Source organism: Pseudopodoces humilis, chromosome 28 (assembly GCF_049639895.1).
Source record: "Pseudopodoces humilis isolate 2021_Gansu_Grassland_sample_001 chromosome 28, ASM4963989v1, whole genome shotgun sequence".
NCBI classification, from domain to species: Eukaryota; Metazoa; Chordata; class Aves; order Passeriformes; family Paridae; genus Pseudopodoces; species Pseudopodoces humilis.
Window position 1 is genome coordinate 2,048,478 of NC_142227.1, and position 9,345 is coordinate 2,057,822.

Here is a 9,345-nt window from a genome sequence, read left to right on the forward strand (position 1 = left end):
CCCTTCGGCACCCCCCGGGAGCCCCTCCCCACCCTCCGGCTGCGCTGCACCCCGAAATTCATCACCCCCCATTCTCCCCCCCGTACAGCCCTCCCGCAAAACGCCCCCAGTGCACCCCATAAAGCCACCAGTGCACCCCGAAACGCCCCCAGTGCACCCAAAAACTCCCCCAGTGCACCCAAAAACACCCCAGTGCACCCCAAAACACCCCCAGTGCACCCCAAAACGGTACTAGTGCACCCCAAAACGCCCCCAGTGCATCCCATAAAGCCACCAGTGCGCCCCGAAATACCCCCAGTGCACCCCAAAATACCCCCAGTGCACCCCAAAACACCCTCAATGCATCCCAAAACACCCCCAGTGCACCCCAAAGCGCCCCAAAACTCCCCCAGTGCACCCAAAAACACCCCAGTGCACCCCAAAGCGCCTCCAGTGCACCCCAAAACGGTACTAGTGCACCCCAAAACTCTCCCAATGCACCCCAAAACGCCCCCCGCGCCCCCCGTACCTGCTGGGGCTCCCCGGGGCCGGCCGGGGGGGTCCTGGGGCCGTCAGGGGCTGCGGGGCCGGGGCTGGGCGCGGGGGCGGGCCGGGGGTCCGGGGGCCATGGGCTTCCCTCCACGCCTGGCCGGGGGGACACGCGGCGTTAGGGGGACCCCGAAACCCCCCGGTGACAGGGCAGGGACCCCCAGAGCTGCCGCGGCCGCTGAGGGTCCTGCCCTGGCAGTGCCACCCCCGGGGGTCACCGTGTCCCCTGTGCCGGTGGGGATGTGGCACACGGGGGACACCACGGCACGAGCGGCTGTCACAGCGGTGTCCCCTTGGTCACAGGGACTGTCACAGCAGTGTCCCCTCGGTGCGAGGGGCAGTGTCAAAGCAGTGTCCCCTTGGTCACAGGGACTGTCACAGCAGTGTCCCCTCGGTGCGAGGGGCAGTGTCACAGCGGTGTCCCCTTGGTCACAGGGGGTGTGACACACCGGTGTCCCTGTTCAGGAGGGGCAGTGTCACAGCAGTGTCCCCTTGGTCACAGGGGGTGTGACACCAGTGTCCCCTTGGTCACAGGGACTGTCACACCAATGTCCCTGTTCAGAGGGGCCGCACCAGCCATGACCCCATTGCGCTAGGGGCTGCACCCCATGAAAAACCCCACAGCACGGGGGGCTGTGACACTGAAACCCCATTGAATGGGGGGCTGTGACACTAAAACCCCACAGCACGGGGGGCTGTGTCACACTAAAACCCCACAGCACGAGGGGTTATGTCACACTAAAACCCCACAGCATGAGGGACTGTGACACTGAAACCCCACAGCACGGGGGGCTGTGACACTAAAACCCCACAGCACGAGGGGCCCTATTGCACCAACGACCCCACTGAAGGAGGGGCTGCACCATCCAAAAACCCCATTGCACGAGGGGTTATATCACACAAAAACCCCATTACACGGGGGCTGCACCATCCAAAAACCCCATTGCAGTGGGGTTACATCACACAAAATCCCCTTTGAACGGGGGTTACCTCACACAAAAACCCCCATTGCACGGGGGGTTACATGACACTAAAACCCCATTGAAGGAGGGGCTGAACCATCCAAAAACCCCATTGCACAAGGGGTTATATCACACAAAAACCCCATTCCATGGGGGCTGCACTGTCCAAAAACCCCACTGCATGAGAAGCTGTGTCACACAAAAACCCCACTGCACGGGGGCTGCATCACAGAAAAACCCCACTGCACGGGGGGCTCAAAAACCCCATTGCACGGGGGCTGCACCATCCAAAAACCCCATTGCAGGAGGAGCTGTGTCACACAAAAACCCCACTGAATGGGGGGTTCAAAAACCCCATTGCACAGGGGCTGCATACACAAAAACCCCATTGCAGGAGGAGCTGTGTCACACTAAAACCCCATTGCTCGGGGGGCTCAAAAACCCCATTGCACGGGGGGTTATGTCACACTAAAACCCCATTGCACGGGGGCTGCACCATCCAAAAACCCCATTGCAGGAGAAGCTGTGTCACACAAAAACCCCACAGCACGGGGGCTGCACCGTCCAAAAACCCCATTGCACGGGGGGCTCAAAAACCCCATTGCAGGAGAAGCTGTGTCACACAAAAACCCCACTGTACGGGGGGCTCAAAAACCCCACAGCACGGGGGGCTGCGTCACACAAAACCCCACAGCACGAGCAGCCCTACTGCCCCAACCCCACCGCCCCACAGCCCCCCACCCTCTCACAACACCCCGCGACCCCCCCAGACCCCACAAAACCCCCATCTCCTCACGGCACACCCCGGGGGGCTCCGCATCCCCCCCATCCCTGCGGCACCCGCCGGGATTCGGGGCCTCCAGCACCGCGGGATGGCTCCGGCCACCAGCACGGGGACAGCTGCGGTTGTCACCGGCACCCCGCGGTCCCCTGGGGGGGCTGCGGCACCTCGGGACCCCCGGTGCCGGCCCGCAGAGCCGGGGCTGAGCCGTTCCCGGTTCCCCCGGGAGCTGCGGAGCGTGGCCGGGCTCCAGCGCCCAGCTGCTCCCGGTGTGCAGCCGGAGCCCTGGCTCCCCTCCAGAGCCGGATCATTTTCTCTCCATTCTGCCAAATTTATCGCAGGAAAATGGGCTCCGATTTCTTTTTAATATTCGGCTGGGGAGGGAAGAAAGCCGCAGCGGGCAGGGATGGAGGGGAAATGTTTTCCTCCCCTCCCCTGAGGCTGTGGCAGGCCCCACAGCCCGGAAAAAGTTTTTGTCACCTCAAATGGGGCTGGGTGAGGCCACCCCGGGGTTGGGGACAGTAAATATTTCATGGAGCTCCGCTCCGTGGTGGCTTCGCTCCTCTGGATGGCGGCGGAAAAGGGCCCGGTTCCATCTTCCCCCCGCCCCATGGATCCCCGAGCTCTCCCTCATCTTCCTCACCCCGGGCAGGCCGCGTGTCCCCTGTCCCCTGTCCTTGTCCCCAAGGTGGGGATGCGCAGGGAGGTCCCGCCTGTCCCCACAGGGGCAGCGATGGGGACACGGCAGGTCCGCGGTCACCGCTGTGTCCTTGAGCCACTGGCCGCGGTGTCCCCGCAGCGGGATGTGACACGGCGGCAGCGGGACACCCACGGCTGGCAGCGCGTGGGGTGGCACTGCCAGCCCCCCGACGATGGGGACAGCTGGGGATGTGCCACCACGCTGCTGATGGGGACACCAAAGGGGTCCTGAGGGCGACACCGGCCGCGACAGCGCCTCCCGGAGCGGGGACACGGCTGGGGACACCCCATGGCCGGGCTGCAGCACCCGGGGTGACAACGGGGTGACAACGGGGTGACAACGGGGTGACAACGGGACCACGCTGGGCTCCCCCCGTGGCCCGGAGCAGCGGCGCTGCCTCGGAGCAACTGCAGAGGAGGGGAGGGCGCGGCTATAAATAGAGGCGAGCGGCCCGAAGGGCTCCCCGCGGGTGATTTATTTATTCCCCGCCCGCTAATTCCTGCCCGGGCATCACCGCAGGGTGGGGCAGGAATTTTGGGGGGGGGGGGAGCCAGGCTGGAGCCCCCCCCCCCCCCCCTTGAGGGGTTGTGGACGCTCGGGGCTGTTGGGGACCGCGAGGTGACCCCGGGCGGGGTGACGGGGGCTCCCCGCCGGTCGCCACCGGGGCTGGCCGGGGGCACCGAGTGCGTCAGACCCCCGGCAGCCCCCCCCGCTCCGGCCCCAAAAATCCGCGGCGGTGGCGGCGGTTCCAAGCCCTGGCCATATGTCCCAGGCTGGGGAGCAGCTGGCGGGGCCAGCAGGAGCCCCCGGCCCCCGCAGCCGCCGCTGCCCACCCGCCGGACACCGCGGGGCGGCCCGGGGGTGGCACCGGAGCCCCCCGAGGGCAGGGCAGGGGGCAGGGGGGGGCTCGCTGTGCTTTGGGGGGCGCACGGAAGAGGCTGAGAGGCCACGCGGATCCCCCCAAAAACGGGGACGGCTCAGCCCAGCCGTGCCACGGAGCGGGGGGGGGGGGGGGGGGGGGGGGGGGGGGGGGTTGGGGACACCCTCGGTGGTGGCGACCCCCGGAGCCCCCCCCGTCCCCGTCCCCGTGTCGCCCCCCCGGCACAGCGGGGTGGGGACAGCGCCCGGGGGTGGGGGGGTTTCCCCAAGGCAGGATCGGGGTCACCCGTGGGGAGTCCGTGGGTCCCACCCCCCCGCCAGGAGCTGGGGGTGGCACAGGGGGTGGCACACCCGCGGGGACACGCGGGGACACGCGGGGACACCCGAAGCTCCCCGGCCCCGCCGCGGCGCCGGGGAATCCCCGCCTGGTGCCGGGGTCTCCCCGAGAAAATCCCTCCCCAGAGCCCCTCCGGGACACCCGGGCACCGCCGCTGGATCCGGGGACACGGCGACATCCCAAGGGAAGGCAGAGAGCCGTGATCCCCCTCCCCGCGACACCCCCAACCCAAAAGGGGGGGAGACCCCATCCCCATCCCGCCCGCCCGGGGAGGGGTCGCGCAGCCCGGGGGACCCCCCCCCCCCCCTACCTGCTCGTGGTGCTTGGGGCTGGGCTGGGGGGTCCCGGGGGGGGCTGCAGCGGGGGGGTCCGGGCTCCCCACGCCCCCCCTCGGTCGCCACCGCGCCGGCGTCCCCAGACAAAGCCGCCGCGCCGGGTTCTCCCTGCGCCTCCCCCACGCGCTCGGCTCAGCCCGAAGGACAAAGCCGCTCCGCCTGGCTGCCCCCGCCGGGCCACCGCCGACCCCCGCCCGCGGCCACCCGGGGGGCGCCCCGGCTGTGCCCGCAGCCCCCGGCACCGCCACAGAGCCCTCACGGAGGGGGGCGGGGGGGGGGTGTCCCCCCAAATCTCGCACACGCCCCTGTAGAGCCCCGAGTCCCCACGGCAGGGCGGGGGTCCCCAGCGCTGAGCAGGGGGTGTCCCCGCGGTGCCCACCCAGCGCAGGGTCCCCAGGGGTGGGCCAAGGTCACCGGGAAGGTCGCGAGGGGCGGGGAGGCCCCCGTGTGTCCCCAAGGTCCCCGCACGTGGAGGCCACGAGGGCCAGGCGGTGCCAGAAGGTTCCCGGAGCCCCCGGTGCCCAGCCCGGGCCCGGCAGCGGCACCGGGACACCGCTGGTGGCCGGACGTGTCACCCCCACCCCGGTGTCACAGGCGCGTCTGGGGCGCGGGGTCACCCTGGCTGCGGTGGGTGCTGAGCCGGGTGTCACCCCGCTCAGTGTCACCCGTGTCACCCCGCTCAGTGTCACCCGTGTCACCCTGCTCAGTGTCACCCGTGTCACCCCTCTGTGTCACCCGTGTCACCCCGCTCAGTGTCACCCGTGTCACCCCGTTCAGTGTCACCCGTGTCACCCCGTTCAGTGCCACCCGTGTCACCCTGCTCAGTGTCACCCGTGTCACCCCGCTCAGCGTCACCCGTGTCACCCTGCTCAGTGTCACCCGTGTCACCCCGTTCAGCGTCACCCGTGTCACCCCGTTCAGTGTCACCCGTGTCACCCCGCTCAGTGTCACCCGTGTCACCCCGCTCAGTGTCACCCGTGTCACCCCGCTCAGTGTCACCCGTGTCACCCCTCTGTGTCACCCGTGTCACCCCGTTCAGTGTCACCCGTGTCACCCCGCTCAGTGACACCCGTGTCACCCTGCTCAGTGTCACCCGTGTCACCCCGCTCAGTGTCACCCGTGTCACCCCGTTCAGTGTCACCCGTGTCACCCTGCTCAGTGCCACTCGTGTCACCCTGCTCAGTGCCACTCGTGTCACCCCGCTCAGTGCCACCCCTGTTACCCCGCTCAGCGTCACCCGTGTCACCCCTCTGTGCCACCCGTGTCACCCCACTCAGTGTCACCCGTGTCACCCCGCTCAGTGTCACCCGTGTCACCCCTCTGTGCCACCCGTGTCACCCTGTTCAGTGTCACCCGTGTCACCCTGTTCAGTGTCACCCGTGTCACCAGGGCCACCCCAGCAGCCAAAACTCGGGGGAGCCCCGAGTGCCACCAAGCCCTCAAGCGCGCTCACGCCTTTGGTGACAGCAGCCACATTGTCCCCAAGGACGGGGACCCCCCAAAATGCCCTGGATCCGTCAGCTGGGGGTGCCCCGAGCAGCCGAACCCCGCAGGGGGGGCGTCCCTGATGTCCCCTCACCACAGCAATGTCCCCTCACCACAGCAATGTCCCCAAACCGCAGCCATATCCCCACGCCACAGCCATGTCCCCACAGCCATGTCCCCACACCACAGCCATGTCCCCACAGCAATGTCCCCACAGCAATGTCCCCAAACCGCAGCCATGTCCCCACAGCCATGTCCCCACACCACAGCAATGTCCCCACACCACAGCAATGTCCCCACGCCACAGCAATGTCCCCACACCGCAGCCATGTCCCCACAGCCATGTCCCCACACCACAGCCATGTCCCCACACCACAGCCATGTCCCCACAGCAATGTCCCCACAGCAATGTCCCCAAACCGCAGCCATGTCCCCACAGCCATGTCCCCACACCACAGCCATGTCCCCACACCACAGCCATGTCCCCACACCACAGCCATGTCCCCACACCACAGCAATGTCCCCACGCCACAGCAATGTCCCCACACCGCAGCAATGTCCCCAAGCCACCAACACCGCAGGGAGAGCGTCCCCAGTGTCCCCGCACCACAGCACCCCCCGGGCAGGACATCCCCGCTGTCCCCGCACCCGCAGGGGGGGCGTCCCTGATGTCCCCACACCCGTGTCCCCCCCACCCAGGGAGGACATCCCCATTGTCCCCACAAACCCCGCGGCGTCCCCGCTGTCCCCACACGCAACACCGCACCCGCAGGACACCCCCGATGTCCCCTCCCTGTCCCCCCCCCGGCAGGACATCCCCGCCATTCCCACACCCTCAGGGAGGGAGTCCCCGCTGTCCCCACACCCCACGCGCGGGGTCCCCGCAGCTGCCACCCCCGGGGTGTCCCCAACACCGCTCCCACCCCCGGGGGTGTCCCCACACCGCTCCCACCCCCGGGGGTGTCCCCAACACCGCTGCCACCCTCGGGGGTGTCCCCAACACCGCTGCCACCCCCGGGGTGTCCCCAACACCGCTGCCACCCTCGGGGGTGTCCCCAACACCGCTCCCACCCCCGGGGGTGTCCCCAACACCGCTGCCACCCTCGGGGGTGTCCCCAACACCGTTGCCACCCCCTCGCCCGCTCACTTGCCACGGCCCCGGGCTACGGGGAGCGTCGGGGTTCGCCGGGGTTCGCCGGGGGGGTCCGGGGGGATCCGGGGGGCGCGGGGGCGGCGGGCGCTGCCGGCCCCGGGCCCGGCGGAGCGACACTGGCGACAACGGCAGCGTGCGGGGGGGGGGGAGGGTGGGTGGGTGGGTGGGAAGGGGGGGTCCGGGGGCTTCCCCGCCCCACGCCCCCGCGTTCCCCCCACCCCCCCCGGCAGGGCAGTGACCTTGAGGCCGCGGCGCTGGCGGTGGGTGGGAGCCCGGGATATTTTTAGCCGGGCACTGTCACTCGCAGCGCGTCCTCATTGTCACCGCCGGGGGCTCCTCCCGAGCCACCCCCCTGCCCCCACGCCGCCCCCCCCCCCCCCCCCCCGCCGTACCGGGGGAGGATGAACAGGCCCCGGACACGCCGGAGCCCCAGAACCCCGGGGAAGCCCCGGGGAAGCCCCGCCGCGGTGCCCCCTCCCCTTCTCAAACCTCCCCCCTCCGCCGCCACCGGGCAGCGAGCGGGGGGATCCTCCCGAGCCGGGGGATTCCCGGGAATGCGGGAATTCCCGCCAGCCGCGGCTTTCCCCAGCACCGGCACCGCCCTGGAGCTGAGCTGGGGGGTCCCCCAACCCCCCCCTCCCCACCCCAAATCCCCCCACCTCCCGCCAGCCCCCGGCCTCCGCTGCCCTCGGGCGCTGCCGCCGCTGACCATGGCCCGGCGGCGGCGACACGTGCGGCGCCGAGCCCGGGATCGCAACCGGGGGCCGGGGGCGAGCCTGGAGAGCGGCTCCGCGGTGCCGCCGAGCCCCTCCCGGCCGCGCCGTGCCTCGGTTTCCCCAGCGCGCAGGCGGCGGCGGCCGCGGGGGCTGCGGGAGGCGGTGCGGCGCCGTTGCGATGCCGCTCCACACGCCCAGCCCCGGGCACCCGCCCCGCCGCTTCCCGGGGCTTCCCGGGGGCCTCCCGGGGCTTCCCGGGGCTCTCCCGGTGTTTCCCGGGGTTCTCCCGGTGTTTCCCGGGGTTCTCCCGGTGTTTCCCGGGGTTCTCCCGGTGTTTCCCGGGGCCTTCCCGGTGTTTCCCGGCCGCCGCTGCGGATAAATGCGGCCGCCTGACGGGTCCCCAAACCCCCGCGCGTCGCCGCGGCCGCGGGGCTGGGGGCGATCGCCCACCCGCGGGACCCCCCCGACCCCGTGGGGACCCCCCGGTGACCCCCTTGGACCCCCCCCCGGTGACCCCCCCGGTTTTGTTCCACCCCCCCCCCCCCCCCCCCAAAGCTCTCGGTGTCACCCCCGGGGGTGCTGGCGGTGGGGAGGGGGCGGGGGGGGACCCCGGGATTGGGGAGGGGGGTGGGGGGGCTGGAGTGTCCCCCCCCCCCTTCCTGCAGCCCCTCCCCCTCCTTTGTCACCCAGGCGGGTTTGGGGACACGGGGGGGGAGGGGGGGCTGGCACGGGGGGGGAGGGGGGTGGGGTGCGGGGGGGTGAATTTGGGGGTATGATTTTGGGGTGATTTGGGGGGGTGAATTTGGGTGTGCATTGGGGCTGAATTGGGGCTGAATTTGAGCTGAATTGGGGCTGAATTGGGGCTGAATTGGGGCTGAATTTGAGCTGAATTGGGGATGAATTGGGGATGAATTTGGGCTGAATTGGGGCTGAATTGGGGCTGAATTTGAGCTGAATTTGGGCTGAATTGGGGATGAATTTGGGCTGAATTGGGGCTGAATTGGGGCTGAATTTGGGCTGAATTGGGGATGAATTTGGGCTGAACTGGGGCTGAATTGGATTGTGCGAGGGGTGTGAATTGGGGGTGTGCGAGGTGTGTGTATTGGGGGTGAATTTGGGGGCTAATTGGGTGTGAATTTGGGTGTGAATTGGGGTGTTTATTGGGGTGAATTTGGGTGTGAATTGGGGTGAATTTGGGTGTGAATTGGGGTGAATTTGGGGTGAATTTGGGCTGAATTTGGGTGTGAATTGGGGTGTGCACGAGGGGTTTCGCGAGGTGGGTGTGCAAGGGGGGGTGAGAACAGGCGGGGTGTGCGCAGGGTGTTGTTCAGGGTGTTGTTCAGGGTGTTGTTCAGGGTGTTGTTCAGGGTGTTGTTCAGGGTGTTGTGCAGGGTGTTGTTCAGGGTGTTGTGCAGGGTGTTGTTCAGGGTGTTGTGCAGGGTGTTGTGCAGGGTGTGTGTGCACAGGGT